Here is a 16,248-nt window from a genome sequence, read left to right as displayed (position 1 = left end):
AGTTGTATTGAAAATCCCACTTACATCTCAGCTCAAAACACAGTTATGAATTACCCACAATCACTACAGTGGGCAATGGTAATAAATCATATGGTCTACTGAAAAATTAAACAACATCTCTGTACTAGGGCCCATTAAAAGCCATCTAGTTCTTCCCTCTCATTGATAAAATAAATTTAGCTTGAATACAATTTTCCTTACCGTTAAAAGATACTGTTGGAAGGCATGTTCAGAGACCCAGGCAGACACAGAGCAAGTGAGACATGAGCTAAGAGACACAACCATCCCTGCAAAAGCATCAACTTCTAATGCAAGCAAGAGTGGGGTTGTCTCTGGGTGGCCATTTTGGACAGGCTCTGGCCTCGGGTTCAGTGTGACACAGTGAACACACCAAGTCAGAGGCTGACGTCCTTCTGTGGTATTTGCTTCCTGTCTGATTAATTTGTTGTCTGTCTGTTCCTTCCCCCTTTGTTACAGAAAAAGAAACTAGATTGGTTTTACTTAAGAAGCAAGAAAAGAAAAAACTACACAAATTACAAGTTTCTCCTTTCTACAAGGCACAACATAGCTTTTTGATAAAAGTTACAAGTGACGCTCAGTATCTCTATCCAGTTAATATCCCAGCTTCATCTTAGATACCACTACAAAAAATAAATCATTCACCAAACTCGAGACTCCTTCAAAAGAATTCTAATGGAAAGCATGACTCTCAATTCTGATGATAGCATTTAGTAATAATAAGAAGAGTCACTCAGCAAATAAAAGCTCTTAAGTACTCGGAGAATTAGTCTAAGTGATCTTTCCTCATTTACAGAGCACTTGACTGTGCAGGGAGAAAGTTGCAAAAACAGGTGAAGAAAGCAGTCCAGGTGTAGGAAGGCAAATGAGTTTGAAATGTGATTTGGGAGCTGGAGATAGGAGAAATTATATGCAGCCCAAATCAGCTGCAGATCCACAGCTTTCTAGGCCAAAATGTTTCTGTCTTTCACTTGCGGGGTAACAATAGCTCTTCCAGAAGATATCAGAAAAAGCATACAGAAAATGAGGGCACAAGGGGCAGCTGTATTTCCCATTTTTAAGGAGCTTTAAGAGATGGGTAACAATGGGATAAATGTAGGTAACAATAAGTCAAAACCTGGAGATATGTATTTAGAATAATCTGGAAATCCTCATATTTTTTTTTCTTGACCCATTTGAAAGATGTAGGCTTATATAACATTTCCTTACCTGCTCAGGAAGCATTTTCAGTTAAAGGTGGAAAGTAGTGGGTAGGATTGGTAGGAGGAGAGGCCTGTAGGATTTGGTAGGTGGGGCCAAGATTATAAAATTTGATATGATGTTCAGCTTTAATACTAAAATAGTTCCTATTGAGATAGATGACATCTAAATTTGAAAGATCAATCTCTATCTCTGGGCTATGAGTTGAATTGCACCAACAGCTTCATTGTGCCAGGCCATGGACACTATTTTGCCAAGTGGAGCATCCAAGGATGATTGTCAGAGAGTCATCTGCTCTGACTGGACCCACCAGAAGTTAGGCACTGAATTCCTCTTGTTGCATGCAGAGCCTGAAGCGCAAGGGGCACTTAATCTAGGGATATTTGGTATCTATGGGGCCTCAATACAGGCACCAGGCTTCTACTTCCTCCTCTGCCAACCCCTGGGACAACAGAAAACCCAACCGACTTGAAACAAATGCTTGAGTGAACTTTTGGAGGAAGTTTAACTCTAGCTGGGTCCAAAACAGAAAACACGGCCAATATGGTAAAGCTACATGTATTTATAGAGTTATTTTGAAGTTCACTAAGTGCACGCACATGAGCAGACTCAGTACACATGCTGTCCATGGGTATTCCCATTCATAAGTGAGAGCTTGGTAAGAAGTCAGGATGTGACTTGTAAGGCAGGGGAGACAGCAGCTGTGCAGTTTGGGGTGTATTCTATCCTCGGTGACAACCAGTAAATGTAGTCAACATTACACACAGAAACATCTATAAGAAGCTGTGTTTTAAAACTATAATTCCAGCTACTGAAGAGGCAGAAATTGGGAGGATCACAGTTCTAGGCAGCCTAGACAAAACATAAGTGAGACTCTATCACAACAAATAAGCCTTGTTTGGCGGCTCACACCTATAACCTCACCTACAGGGAGGATACAGATAGGAGCATAATCTGAGATTGGCCTAAGAATATATAAAACAAAAAATGCTGGAGCTGTGACCCAAGTGGTAGAGTGCCTTCCTAGCAAGCCCTGAGTTCAAAGGAAATGTAAGGCTGAAGGAGACTGCAGAGATCAAAACCCACTCCATCGTTTGCAGATAGGGAAATGGGATCCAGGATGCAGTATGTCACACAGCTAGCCCCTGCAGAGCTGTGTGGGAATCCTGGGCTCCTGCTCCGGGGTGCAATGCCCTTCCTATTTTAAGCCTCACTGTCTTTTCAGAAAGGCAATTCCACTTAAAACTTATCTCAACAACATGAAGAAAGTGAAATCAAATTCTGTAGTATCATTCACTGTTAATGCCTAGCTGGCTAGCAAAGCCTTGCATCCATTCACTTGGCCTTTGAGATTTTTCTGCCTCATGAAGCCATTAAAATCAAGGAGATTTGTGAACTGAGGCAAAATTCTTCCTGGGGTAAAGGCTGGAAGCAGTGTGAGGAAGGAGAGGGTGGACCTCTTCTTTGACTACACTGGGTCTGAAACAGATACAAGCAGCAGAGAACTGGAGAAAAGATAGGTCTTAGTGTTGCTAGCTAAGCCCTGAACCTAACTATACCTCCTGCAGGTACTGTTTCTAGACTCTTGATTCATATGAAGAAATCCATTCTTTGTATAAGTCAGCACATTTTGTTTAAGTCAGCTTCTGCCACTAGCAATGCGGGGGCTTCCCAGTGATACAGGAGCTGGTACTAGGAGTAAGAGCTGAGTGTGACCCTAAAATGTATGGCTTTTGCTTTAAGGCTGAGGCGAGGCTGGTGTGGTTCTCTCCCTCTAGAAGGTGGTCCTTATGGCTACACAACAGTGGCATTGCTGGTAATGCTGCCACCTACTGAATCCGTGGTCTAAGACCACGAACCTGCTGATGGCCTACCATCAATGTGCTCCACAGAAAAAAATTAGAATGTTTGAGTACCCTGAACACACAGTGGAAAGACAACCAGCTAAACACTCATTAGACACAAAGAGGGGGAAATGGAAAAATACAGCTCTCTCTTTCTAATAGAAGCCCTTTTTAAACTTGTGATCTGCAATCAAATGGGTTGACAGTCAAATCATCTAGAGCTTTGTAGTGTGGAGAGCCCAAATTATCCCTGCTAGATTAACATTAGATAGCATGGGTTGTTCTATTTATGTTCTCTCATCTGAAAAAAAAGGAGCTACTTTCATTGTGACCTTGGGACCCACCAAGAGCCTGAGGAGAGCCTGAGACCTAGATGTGACTTGGCTCCAGATTCAAATAAACTAAAAAACAAAAAACAAGGCAGCTGGAAATTTGAATGTTAATTGAATATTTAATATGAATATGAATATTAATATACCATTGCTAATTTTTAAGTGTGATGTTATTGTACCTATATCATATTTTACAAAGAATCCTTAAGTTTCAATGATTCTCACTGAACTATTTGTGGATAGGGTGACATGGTCAAAGTGATGTGGAAAGGGGCAGTAGGAATGTGAATGAAATCAAAGTCCTCGGATAATCATTTTAAAGATGAGCAAGGAGTGCCTGGCAAGGAGCTGTTTCCTCAATGGATAGCTGTTCTGAAGCAGGACTCGTTGCTCATTCCTGTGTTTATCCACTAGGGGCTGTTGGAGAGGTTTCCTCATTTATTCATCAGCCTGCTCACACTTGGGATTTAAGAAATGTTTTCTTGCATTTCTCAAAAGGATCTCTTTGCTCCTGAATAAAATGTGATACTGAAATATGCCCCATAATGTTCATAGTCCAAGTTTACCAAATCCAAGACCTATCAATAATGGCAACCAAAAAAGCAATGACAATTCCAACCAACCAACTAAATAAGGAAAAAGAGGAAACGGTTATTCTTCCAGATAGGGATTGACCAGTAGAAATGTAATTGGAAGAAGTAGAGGTGTGGTTCAAATGGTAATCAACCTTGAGAGAAAAAGCTAAGCAAAAGAAAAAGTTCAATATACACACACACACACATACACACACTTATAGTCCCATGTATAATTCCTTCCCTCCTCCTTTCCTTACATCTTCCCTGTTTCCCTTTCACTCACTCTACTGAGGTTTGCAGGACTTCGCTTTGGTAGTGGCACTAGTGGTGTTCTACCACTTGAGCCGCAGCCTTTTTTGCTTTAGTTATTTTTTAGATAGGGTGCTTTTTGCCTTCGGCCAGCCTAGAATCATAATCCTCCAGCTCCTAGTAGCTGAGATCACAGGCAATTCTATTTTCTACTAGCAATAAAATATTTTACTTATATTTAAAGTTTAACTATAACATGGACTAAAATGTTGAACAAAATTATTAATTAGGTATTTTATGTTTCCCACAAAAATTCTTCAGAAACTGTGTTTTCCTGCCGGTGGCATTCAAGTGCTCCAGAGCTGCTACCATACTATACAACACAACTGGCTGGCATGGGCTATTGGACAAGAACCATTCTCAGCCAGGAGATACTGTACTATATGTCCTTTCAAATCCAAGGCTCAGAAGAAATTCATGGACCTAAGCTTCAGTGGCCTTCCATTTTATACCAAGTGAATTCTAGAGTCCTTCTATATCTGGCGAGGCCTACCCGAAGCTAACCCTCCCTGACCTGGCCTCCCTTGCCTTTCTCCACCCCTCTGTCTTTGGGCTTTAGAACTTGCTGTTCCCCCTCCCAGGTCACTTTTCCCTTAGCTGTTCCCAGGGCTGACTCCCTTACTCTGTTCCTGCCAGGCATTCCTGCATTCATTGCAGCAGCAGTGACATGAGCTTTGTCTTGCTCACAGTGTCAACTCAACTACAGTATCAGACATGTCACAAAGCTTGAAAAGTATTTGTGAATGGATTTTCAAGGCTTGTGGCTCCAAGCTTAGTTTCATCCCTTAAGTTAGGGCCATAATCATACCACCCCCTTTAAGCCCCACTTGGCTCTAGGCTGGAGGGAGCTGCATAAAGCAGAAATGAGTTGTGTTTGTTTTGACAAAAAAATTGCTTCTCTTCACCTGTGGAGATTCAAGACAGCCATTCAAGCCTATCAAGGCCACTTGACAGTGTCAGGGATGGTACGGATGAGCTTGCAAGGAGAAAAGGAATCCCATCAGGGTGGAAAAGAGGCCACAGAACTTCAGAAGTGGCATTCCCATGGTGGGGGTCACATACTCATATTCTACATATCTGTTTTTCACATCTCCACAACACTCCAGTGTCCAATGGGAAAGACACAGTGGGGAACTCTGTCTCACCAGGCTGACAGTACACAAAACCTAGAAATTACAACAAATAAAAATGGCCAAGTTGGAATGGCATTACCCTCGTTTCTTCATAGGAAAAATACTTTTCACATATGGAAAACCATTAATATTTCTTTTGAAAGCATTGTGTCATGTCTTTGGTAATTTAATTAGACTGTCAATATTTCTCAGTCACCAACACCAATGGGGCTGCCAGGGGAAAACCCAAATGAAATTCAGAGTGGGTGCTTATAGCCCAAAGGGTAAGCTGGTGGAAAGTCCCTTTCACATCCTGCTTTGTTTACTCTACATACACGTACTTGGGAGAATGCAGAAATAAATGCAATCATTTTAATTTTATATTAGGCAGGGTCAGGCATGGTGGTACACTCCTGTAATCCCAGCTGCTTAAGAGGCAGAAATAGGAAAACAGAGATTCAAATTAGTATTTTTTCTTTTATGGTTGACAAGATTGAAAAAAAAATTGAAAAGATTTTTTTTTTAACCAAGCAATATCTGCTCCTTTTTGGAAAATCATGTGCATAAGGACCTTATCCAATCATGGTCTTTAAGTGTCTAACTAAGGTTAATCTGCACAAGAAGCTGCCATGTTCATGGTGACTGCATATAGATAGTAAGACCTCACCACTAACTTCATGGTTTCCTTTCTCCCTTTCTTTTCTTCTTTCCCTTTTCTATCTCTGTATTATATGTACAATTTTATTAATTAATTAATTAATTTATTTATTTATTTATTTATTGGCCAGTCTTGGGGCTTGGACTCAGGGCCTGAGCACTGTCCCTGGCTTCTTTTTGCTCAAGGCTAGCACTCTGCCACTTGAGCCACAGCGCCACTTCTGGCCATTTTCTGTATATGTGGTGCTGGGGAATTGAACCCAGGGCCTCATATATACGAGGCAAGCACTCTTGCCACTAGGCCATATCCCCAGCCCTTATATGTACAATTTTAATGTTTTGGGAATAAAAATATTTTTGGCAATACCATTTTTTTTCTTTTTTAACACAGGGGCTTTATGCTTGTTAGGTGGTGTGTTACTCCAGCCCTAATTTTTACTGGTTATTTTCAGGATAAGGTCTTACTTCCTATGCACATGACTGCCTGAGCTGAAATCCCTAAGGTTTCTTGTTATTTCTAGGATCACAGGCACACACCACTATGTCTGGCTTCCTTCCATAGAGATAGAGCCTTGAGGATTTGTCTCCCTGGGCTAGCCTGGAACCACCACCTCCCAGCCTCAGCCTCTGTGTAGCTTGGAGTAACAGGCACATGCCACGGTGCTCAGCTATGGATTAAAAGGGGTTGTGAACTTTTCTCTCTAGGCAGGTCTTAAACCACAATCATCTTATTCTCAGCCTTCCAAGTAGCTAGGATTCAAGGTGAAGGTAAATCACCTTAAATTCATTTTGTTTTCTAAGGGGTTGTACCTGGTTACTTATTAATTGAAGTTATTTGGAAAATCTGTTTTCCTTTATTTCTCTTTAACAATACACTGATAAATTATGCATGAAATCAGAGTATTTCATTTATGAAGTTTATTAAAGATTATAAAGGAAGAGCTGGAAAAAATATTGCTATTAAAAGTGGTCAGTGGTCAGAGAAAGCTGAGGGCTACTGCTTTGGGGAGTTCTGGGATGCTGGCGCAGCTCTGGGCTCTAGGTTCTGTCTGGTGACTGCTCATCCAGCCCAGGAAGTGGGAAGCTGGGACCAGTACAGCTGTTTGCATACTTCCAGCTTTATGCACAGTTTCACACTCTGTTCCCCATGTATCACAAAGGCCTGTGTGCGTCTTCCTTCTGCTTCTTAGCAGTACTCTGCTTCTGTCCGGGGCTTGGCCAAAACAGAATTCGTTCTATCCAAATGACCCCAGATTTCCTCCAAGAATTTTCCCCTCCCACTGTTCTGGATTCCCCAAATGACTGACTGGGAAAACAGACTGTTGGAAAACACTTTGAGGTTGCCCCTAACGGGGTCAAGACACCACCAAGCCCCAGGAAAGCAGAAGATGATTCCTACTTCCTAATATGTATGCAGGGGCCAAATAAGGGGCAGTCATAAACTGACTGCCTCTACCATTTTGTATGATTGTTTGTTTTATCCTTCCCTCTTTCAGCCATGACCAAATAACATTTTTTTCCCTGCAATACCGAAGCTGCTTAAGTCTTGGCTCCCTGGCTCCCTTCTCCTGTCTCGCGCTCAGTCCAGCAGTAAGCAGTTGGTGGCTTATGTGAAAAGCAGCTCCATGACTACATTTAAATATTGACTGCTTTGAGGATAACAAACTGCTCTGAGACAAGCTATAAATCCACATATGGTTTATATTTTGTAGGTCATCAATGGACAGAGGCAGAAAAAAGCACTGAAATAGTCTCTCTGCTTCTTCCTCAAAATAAGTATAAATCCAAACTAAAATGAAACAACAATTACACACAACCCACCTGCATTCTACTCTTGGCTTATGGATAGCAGTTATATCCTGGCAAGGCACAAAAATGGCTGACAGGGGACAATGGCCAAGGTCAATGTGTCAGAATAACCTGATTTAACCTTCACCTCAGTCCATATCACTGCCTGACCATGGCTTCTTTCTGTTGCCACAGCTTCCTTCCAGATTAGCTTCTCTACCATTAAGCCTCACCATCCCTGTCTTTCCCCCTGACCTCGTTCTGTACTCAAACCGGGGGCCTTCTTCTCCAGAGGATCTCACTATTTTTTTTTTTCATGATTTTTTTTTTTTGGCCAGTCCTGGGGCTTGGACTCAGGGCCTGAGCACTGTCTCTGGCTTCTTTTTGCTCAAGGCTAGCACTCTGCCACTTGAGCCACAGCGCCACTTCTGGCCGTTTTCTGTATGTGTGGTGCTGGGGAATTGAACCTAGGACCTCATGTATACGAGGCAAGCACTCTTGCCACTAGGCCATATGCCCAGCCCCAGGATCTCACTATTTTGCTCAGGCCACCCTGGACAGCAATTCTCGTACTTACTTATATGTCCCATACAGATAGGATGACAGGTATATGCTACTGTGCCCAGCTTCTTCACTGGTTGGAATGCCAACGGGGGGGTCTCACAAACTTTTTGCCTGGGCTGGCTCTGAACTGACATCCTCCTCAGCATTCTGAGTAGTGAGGATTACAGATATGGGTGAACAGAATGAACTCAAATATATTCAATGGTACACTGCTAGACCAGCCCACACAAGTCTGTAATCCATTATGGAACTAAACTGAAATCTAAATTCCAAGTCCTCAAAGGAAAGGATTTTCAGATCTGAAGGGAAGAGGAGGTGGAGGAAGTGTTCAATCATCTTTGATGCTATCCTGCTCTGGCCTCTGTTCTTGGTCTCTACACCAGCTCTAAATATTCTCTCTGTCCTCTAATATATTTACCCCAGATTATAATTCCTCCTCCTTGCAAAAGATAATCTCATTTAGGTGTCAAAAGGAAGTTTTTTTTTTTCTACTTTAAAAGAGGGGGTAATTGGCTTGCTGGGAATATGGCCTAGTGGCAAGAGCGCTTGCCTCCTACACACGAAACTCTCAGTTCGATTCCCCAGCACCACATATATGGAAAACGGCCAGAAGGGGCGCTGTGGCTCAGGTGGCAGAGTGCTAGCCTTGAGCGGGAAGAAGCCAGGGATGGTGCTCAGGCCCTGAGTCCAAGGCCCAGGACTGGCAAAAAAAAAAAAGAGGGAGTAATCTTTAAGCCAAATGATGTTGAATTTTGTTGAGAAGATTTTGATTGGAGGAAGACCCTGTATGGTAGAATCACATTGGGATTAACTTCTGATTCTCCAATACTTGCTAGGTTTCTTCCTTTGTTTAAAATACATATTCTTTTCTTACTAAAAAGTCACACGTGGAAAAGTCTAGAACCTATAACTGTTATAATAATTTAAAAAATCACTCTTTAGTACCCAGAAAAGATGTAAATATTTTAGAATTTCATTAGCACCCAGAAAAAAAACCTGTTAATATTTTGGAATTTCCTTCCAGTCTTTTTTCCTTTCTTACTTTTTGTCTTTTGCAGTACTAGGGATCAAACCTTAGGTATGCCACGCAAGTGGTCTACCCTTGAGCTGTTATCCCACCCACCCCTGCCCACTCAATGTTTTTTTTTCAAACAAAACAAAATACTTAATCATTGGGATACTGAGTGGATAGTGCTGGTTATATCAGCATATCAATCAAACATTCATAAATAGGACAACATTTATTGTGCATCTGTGGCTAAGAACGGTTTCTGTAGTAGGCTGGGAGGAGGGTGCAGGACATGTAGGCATTTCTCACTGCAGCTCTTCCTGTCTCACAGACAAAAGCAGGAATGCCTGGGCTTATGTTACATGAGTGCAGACAGGAAATAACCCTTATGACCCTGAATCACCTTAGTCTACTTTGCCCAAAACGCACAAGAACTAGGGAATCATTTAGGCTGACCTAATAGGTATCCAAGTTTCCTCTGTCTTCCTTGTCTCCATTAACCATTGTGAAACTATTCTGGAAAAACTAAAATCTAATTTAGACTACTTTGAAAACTTGGCAATCTGAACACAGACCATTCAAAGCAACTGTAGTGGTCTACAGGATGGCTGCTGGAGAATCTAGCTGCAGTGACAGAGTGCTCTTTTGTCCACATGGGTCTTCCCAAACCAAATCTTGAGGAGATGGTCCTCATTTTGTACACTTCTCTCTTGTAGACTGAGAAGACGTTTAGCACAACTAAATTAGACAGGCAGATGCCTTGGGGCAAAGAGTCTGGCATACATTACACAACATTAGCTATCATTACAGTTGTTAAATGAGCTGAACTTAATTAGTGCTACTTGGTTATGGAGGAAATAAGAGTAGGCTGGGGGAGGAGAAAGGCAGATAAGAAGGTGAAGAAAGGAGCCTGGAAGGTAAAGTGGCTCTTTTTATTTTCAGAGACATAGTGCAATTTAAGAATGGAGAATTTGCTCTCATATTAGGAAAATGTTAAGTACTGGTCATTTCAATCTCCATTTATATCATTTATCTACAACTGTTTTTCAAATATACTTGGTATTACTTCAAAGATCTGGCATTGATCTATTCAATTTGTGCCGCGCCCATTCTCATTTACTACCAACCTCTGCATTTTGTGCAATTCCAAGTATTACTACATTCAGTGAACAAAAGCTTAGAAACAAAATGGCTCACAAGCTTACTACAACTACAGCTTCTTCTAATGTTGAGATGAACTAGAGATTAGCAAATAGATCTTATGCTCAGGATTAGTTTTCATGTCACCTGGAAATGTCTGTTGCCAATTGACAGTTAAGTTAAGGTTCTGGGAGAAGAATTGGGGGCTTTGGCCTCTAACTCTTCCACTGCATAAAATAGGATCTTTCTTCAAGATACTAAAAAAATAAATGGGCCAAGTCCCTTCAGAGTAGTTTCATCTGATTTAGGAATGGAAGATACTGCTTATTTTCAAGGCTACTTCATTATAGAAGGTGACAGGTAAACAAAGAACAGTGGTAATCTGTGACTGTTTCTAGAGGGGACACATAATGGACAGAGAAAATAGGCCTTGAGGAAAGACCTGGTTTCTCTGAGCAAGTGAGAAAATAAAGTCCTGATTCCTATCATTATGCCCAAGTTCGGCCACCAGAGGACAATGACACTCTGACGTGAAAGCTATCAGTGCCAAGAGTGGAATAAAGCTTCAGCAGAATTGAACATCACACAGAAAACACATCGTGGCTCCAACTCCTCATTGGTGGGACATACTTGGGAAAGCAGTGAAGAGCAAGAGAAATTTTATTTTCCAAAGAACAAAGGGTTTCTGTTCATAGGCCTTCCCAGCCATCCAAGTTTCCTCATAACAAGTGCAAAACATCATGTGGAAATACTTTTCTAATATTCTTAGCAGCAGCACCTGCCTCACTTCTAGTGTGTTACCCACCACAAGACCTTGGAAATACAAATGAGTTCCTCAGACATGCTGATACACAAAAACAAGAGCATCGCAGAAATAGTTATAGCAAAGCAGCAAGCACAAGTCCCAACAATGGAGAATAGTAACATTTTTACTCTGATACAGTAGCCAGAGCTGTCACATGTATAATCAGTCTTTTAAATGCACCTTCATTATTTTTTGGGAAAAAAATATCCATGACTTTATTCAACTACTCCAAAGAAATTATCAGAGAAAATGCACATTATTCTGGGGAGTAAACTGAGACCTGCATCATTCTAGTAGAATCTGGGCTTTTACAAACAAAATCCAAGAAAAAACTGGGTCAACTCAGTGGTTTTCAGTAAAGAAAACTTCTCCAACCTCCTATGTAAAATAAGCAACACTTTAAAATGTAAAGCCTCAGTTTACTAGAAATCTAATCAGTTTTTAATACATATGTCTGAAAATAAAACAATCACTATAAACTTAGTATGCTTACAGATAATAAATCTTTAGTTTTAGTTTCTTTTACATAAATGTAAAAGTACTTAAAGAATTTACTTTTGAGAGACTATAAAACATTACTATCTAAATGGCAAAAGCAATTTATGAATTTATGGAAAAAGGTATATTAATAAAACATGTTATTAAATCACTATTTGTTTTGGTATGTCAACATTTAAAAATAGTCAAAGGTCGTTCACTACTAAAAATATTTAAACCATAATAAAAGGAAAGCTAAGAATGACTTAACTTGCAGTTTCTAAAACTTACCAGAATCAGAGAACCTACAAGTATAGAAGATTATGTAGAAATCATCCATATTCATAAATTCTCAGAAAGAGCAAGCAAAGATCATCCAAGGACATTATGATAGCTTTAACCTCTGAGTATCAGTCAAAAGGGAGTCAATACTTCTTGTTTGCAAAATGGGTAAGAAATCATTTCAATCAGTTCAAGTAAAATTGTATTGCCATTCCTCAACCACTGATTTACAGGACTGGCAGGAATATCTCCCTCTGCAAAACTACTTCAAAGTAATGACTTAGAGGAAGTGGTGTGCTGATCCTATGAAAAAAAAATCCCTTCAACACAAAGCCAGCTCAAAAAGCATCTGTTTATGGCTCAAAGGAAATAAACAGCTCAGCTAATTTCAACTCAAAATAAACCCAAGAGACCAGTTTACCTTGGCTATGGCTACATACACGCAGGGAAACTGAAGGTCCAGTTTATGTAAAGATTTTGTTCTCCGCCAAAAGGGATGAAAGGGCGAGGTTATGCTTCCTGAGGTTAGGATGGAAAAAGAGGAAACAGAAGCCGCCAAATCCCTTCGGAAACGGAATCACGTGTAAGTAAGCGGAATTCACACCTCTTTTCTATGACACAGGTGGGCACTCCAACTCCTTACTCAGCTTGGGACAGAAGGGAAGTCAAGTTTGAAGCCACTACAAGATGAGTAGCTCATTCTAAGAGCCTCTGACACATGATTTCTCCGTGGATCTTCCTTCCACAGATGCTCTTGAACACTAGAACAGCAGGGTGATTCCCAGAGGATGTGTTTCTTTGATTAAGCTTGGATTGAAACATATCTACCATCTTTAAAATAGTTATCAAATTTTCAGTTTTCATTCATTAAAAAGTTTCTTCAAACTTAGCAAATCCATCATTGACAAAGATTATGTTTAATCTGGTTTTTGAAAAGCAAGGTTTTCTGTAAAAACAGTTTTCTTGAGAAAACAGGTATCAACTGCTACCAATATTTTTTAAAGCCTTATTATTTTTAAATAACTTTTGAGAAGATATTTGTCAGCAAAAGTCCTCAGACTGTTTTTTTCAGTATTGGTTTATGTTGCTATTTTGGGGAAATTATTCTTAATAGAGTTAAAGAACCCCAAAGAGCCCTTTGGTTTTTGGTCATTCAAGCCAATTCATCTTATAGCTGATAGCCTAATTATTTTATTTTATTGGGAGAGACAGGAAAGAGTGCTTAAGCCTTAATATTCGGAACTTGTGTCATTGACATTCAGTTGGGTAGTATAATTTTTTATGAAAAAGATTTAGGGAACAGATCACATGTGGGTACAATTAAGATACTTTAAATGATGTTTTCACTTCTTGGAGCTCTGGTCATACTAGTCAAGTGGGGCAGAGGAAGAAGAGGTTTTGCCTCAGCTTGGTTACTTACTTGGTGGGTCATTCCAGGTCCTGCAGTTTCCAGTTTTGTCTTTCTAGGTGGTACACCAGTCAGCAATTCTCTGCAGCTGGCAAAACCCAACACAGACCTTCTGGGCTGCTATGAAAACACATAGTACTAAGGGAGGGAGTGCTTTGTGTCCAATGTTTCCAGTGCCCTTCTCTGGCCAGAAAAATACTAAATCAGTGGCAGCTGGAAAAAAGAGACATGACGCAGAGAACCAAAGATCCTCCCAAGACTGAGAGCATAGACCGTCTTAAATGTCACCTATCTGTTCCTTGCTGTCTGTGAAACTGGGCTGCTGGTGCTGAAGCAAGCAGTAACTTCTATCACACATGGCATCACATAGGGCCCAAGAGCTAGGGTGATCTGAAGTGGCAATGGGTAGACTTTGTTCTAATGGTCTTGAAGCCACAGGAAGTATAGGGGAGGGTGTCCCAGGCAGTGTCTGAGGTGTTAGTGGCCCTCACTATAGCTTTTTCACAGGTTACAGCCACAGGAAGTTATCAGATAGCTCACCAACATCTCTGATACTGAACACACCATATTGTTTTCTCGGGTGCTTCATATTCAGGAAGCACTCAACAAAAGAGCAGAAAAAGACCAGCTTCCAGGTGAACTGATGAAGTGGTGGAAAGGACATGGTCTAGAAAGGCCGGGTCTGATAAAGTCCTGAAGTTTCCTTTCTTTTTTTGTAGTTCTGGGCCACATAATTTCCTTTGTGGATTTTAACAATAACCAGTGAACCTTATTAAATAAGTAAGTATGCTAGGGGGAAAATGCCAAAGTTCATCTTCTATCTTCCCCAGGTTTAAATCATTTTAATTTTTCTCATACATTAATTTTTTATTATCTTCAAATAGTTGTACAAAAGGTTTTCAGTTTAACATGTCCAATTATATGTGCATCTGGATTGGAGTCACCCCTTTCCATTATTCTACTCCCCCTACAAATCTTCTGAGAACATCTGAAAATTCCTTCTTTCTGAGAGCATCCTGCATGTCTACATTCCCAAAGAGAGCAACTACAGCTGGACCCACCCCAGCGAGGGCCAACTAGACAATACAGCACAGCCTTCAAAGCTCTGCTCTCACAAGGAAAGGGGTGCTCAATAAGCAACCACAATCCCTCCAGGTCTGTCTCAAAAGTATGAATTGATACTGGTATTAGAACTAGGAAAGTGAAAGGGAATATAAAAATCAAGAGACAAAGGAAAAGACAAACGACTACAAAAGCAATACTTGCAAAACCACTTGGTGTAAACCAACTGAACAACTCATGGTGGGGAGAGGGAAAAGGGGAGGGGGAGGGGGGAATGAGGGAGGAGGTAACAAACAATACAAGAAATGTACCCAAGGCCTAACGTATGAAACTGTAACCTCTCTGTACATCAATTTGACAATAAATAAGAAATAAAAAAGAAAAAAAAAGTATGGATTGGACAGCACAGGGAGAGGCGCCAGAGAAGATAAAAGGAACAATGCAGCCAGTGAATCAGCAGACACAGCACATGGGGAGTTTTTTCAGGTACCTGAACTGTATCCTAGTCTTCAATAATTTTAGCTGTATTAACACCAGTAACAATATTAACAGTGAAGCTTCTACCTTGTGCTAAGGATTGTTTTACAAGTATTCTCAACTTTTTCCAACCTCACAATTCCATGAGATACATACAGTAATGCAGGTAGAACTGAGCACAGACAAATTCAATAACACAGAGATGGTCTGAACCCACACAGCCCATGTTCCTACTCAACACACACCTCTAGGACACTAGGATACTGCTGTATCCTTTACTGCCATTCTTACAATAAAGCCCCTCTATTAAGGAAGCTGGACACATGGTCTGTTTCCTGCTCTTCTATTGTCTCACATCTAACATTTTTTCTTGGTTCTACTCATTATGAATCATGTTAACTCAAGTATATATTTACTAATTCAAGAATTCCTAATGCCAGGTGCTGCTAGGGGCTTTAGAAAAGCAGACGCAGCACTGTTCTGGTCCCCTGGAACTTTCTACCTTTAACAGGGAAAGACTTGATATGTACATGCCATGCTGAAATGGCACCAGCATTTAAGTTACTGGCTCACACTCATGTGACCCCATGCATCAGGATATGTGCTGTGTCCTATCTTGGTACATATTGTATCTTGTATAAAAATATAATATAGTATAATAATAATAATAATATAGTATATCCTGAGCTCACTGATGCAACAATTTCTCAAAGGTACTTAAAAAAAAAGATGCCCAAACAAGTGCAAACAAAGTGCAGGTGGTGGCCTTGGATCTTTCTTCCTAGGATGTAGGATCAGAGTAAGGTTGGCTGGATGACAACTTGTCCTGCTCACAGGGGCTGGGTCAACTCTGAAAGAGTATGCACTTGTATGGAGTGCTCAAGTGTGGGCACAGGCACTACAGAGCCTGGCAAGGTGTCACCTGAGGTTAGACACCATGACTATTTCCTCTCTTCTCTTCTAGCTCACTGCTGGCACCTTGTTCATGCACGGATCCCCATTTCCCCTAAAAGGAATTTCTATGTGTTTGTAGCCCTCCTAAGATGTATTTTATATTTGAAAAGATTGTTTTCCCAAAATATGACAGTAGCAATTTACTCTGGAAAGCAGTGAACACAAATAAGTTTAAAGAAAGTAAGAACTGGACACTGGAGGTTCATGCTTGTAATACTAGGTACTCAGGAGGCTG

The 16,248-nt window shown here is 40.7% G+C and overlaps 1 protein-coding gene across 4 annotated transcripts in view; it reads right to left on the bottom strand.

Moving 5' to 3' along the window:
• Positions 1–16,248, bottom strand: part of Wipf1 (WAS/WASL interacting protein family member 1) — a 106,458-nt gene that overhangs the window by 29,636 nt on the left and 60,574 nt on the right. The window contains exon 1 of one of the 4 annotated variants that reach the window (XM_048345219.1): positions 202–1,333. The exons of the other annotated variants lie outside the window; for them this stretch is intronic. The gene's annotated coding sequence lies outside the window, so the exon portion shown is untranslated. Of the gene's footprint in view, positions 1–201; positions 1,334–16,248 lie in introns of those variants that run through there. 4 annotated transcript variants of the gene reach the window in all.

The sequence above is a fragment of the Perognathus longimembris genome, chromosome 4, assembly GCF_023159225.1.
Source record: "Perognathus longimembris pacificus isolate PPM17 chromosome 4, ASM2315922v1, whole genome shotgun sequence".
Taxonomy (NCBI): Eukaryota; Metazoa; Chordata; class Mammalia; order Rodentia; family Heteromyidae; genus Perognathus; species Perognathus longimembris.
This window is presented reverse-complemented; position numbering and strand designations above follow the sequence as displayed.